This window comes from Sinocyclocheilus anshuiensis, unplaced genomic scaffold (genome assembly GCF_001515605.1).
Source record: "Sinocyclocheilus anshuiensis isolate Anshui unplaced genomic scaffold, SAMN03320099.WGS_v1.1 scaffold478, whole genome shotgun sequence".
NCBI classification, from domain to species: Eukaryota; Metazoa; Chordata; class Actinopteri; order Cypriniformes; family Cyprinidae; genus Sinocyclocheilus; species Sinocyclocheilus anshuiensis.
The window spans coordinates 1,563,801-1,564,787 of NW_015542376.1; the positions used below are offsets into that span (position 1 = coordinate 1,563,801).

Here is a 987-nt window from a genome sequence, read left to right on the forward strand (position 1 = left end):
CTCCATGTCCTGCAGAGCGCGCTTCAGCTTCCTAAGTTGTTTCCACGATTGGGTATGCACATTTATATAGGTTAAACATTTAAACTAACATTGTGATATACTTGAACTGTTTTATATATAGATTTTATTTTAGGCAAGTCCTGATGATCCTGAAGTCCTGAAGGCTAAATTGATCAAACATAGGCTATAGGCTATGATCAATTCACTGTCTGCCGCTGGCCTTTACTTAAAAAAACAAAATAACTTACATTTAACGAACAAAAAATACTCCAAATGTTTTTCTAAATTTACTTTATAAAAAAACGAAACAAAATATAATCACTTTTCCATTACACACAAAACTGAACTATTTTAATAGCTGAAACAGTAGTATAAGCTTTTTTTGGGAAAAGGGGAAAAAAGACGGGCTATAGGGCCTATATTTGAGACCCGTGCAGGGCTTTGATCCACTTCATCCAACGCTGTTTTGTTCTCATCTGTGAGCATGCTCTTGATATATGTATCTTAGGTGTAAATGTATAATTGCCTTTTAATTATTTTTTCAGTTTTATTTAAATTTGTAGTTAAAACAACTAAAAATAAATGTATTTTAAAGTTTAGAATTAGACAGCCTTTGCACACAGGCTTATGCTGAAAACAACAAAATGGAACCTCAAGGTTGATCTAGGAAAATGTGTGCAAATGTATAGGGCCCCATTCCTATATTTTGCCTGGGGCCCCCAATTCACTAAATCCGCCCCTGGCCCTACCGTTATGTTTTGGATGCTGGTGTGATACACACCACCTTGGCCTACCAGCTTCCCCAAACAAGACGTTCCTGGATGGCAAGCTAATTTAACATAGCTAGACTAGTCCACTAGCTAGAAAAGCACCAAATCAGCAGTTTGTGTGTGAGAGAAAAGCTCATTTCCGTAACTTAGTGACCTGCCTTGATGCCTACTGCCAACATAAGTAGCTGTCTAAATATATATTAAGTAAAACTTAAAA

At 36.3% G+C, this 987-nt stretch overlaps 1 protein-coding gene across 1 annotated transcript in view; it reads right to left on the bottom strand.

Moving 5' to 3' along the window:
- The window catches only part of LOC107692300 (netrin receptor UNC5D-like), a 231,266-nt gene that overhangs the window by 27,694 nt on the left and 202,585 nt on the right, over positions 1-987 (bottom strand). The window lies entirely within an intron of this gene.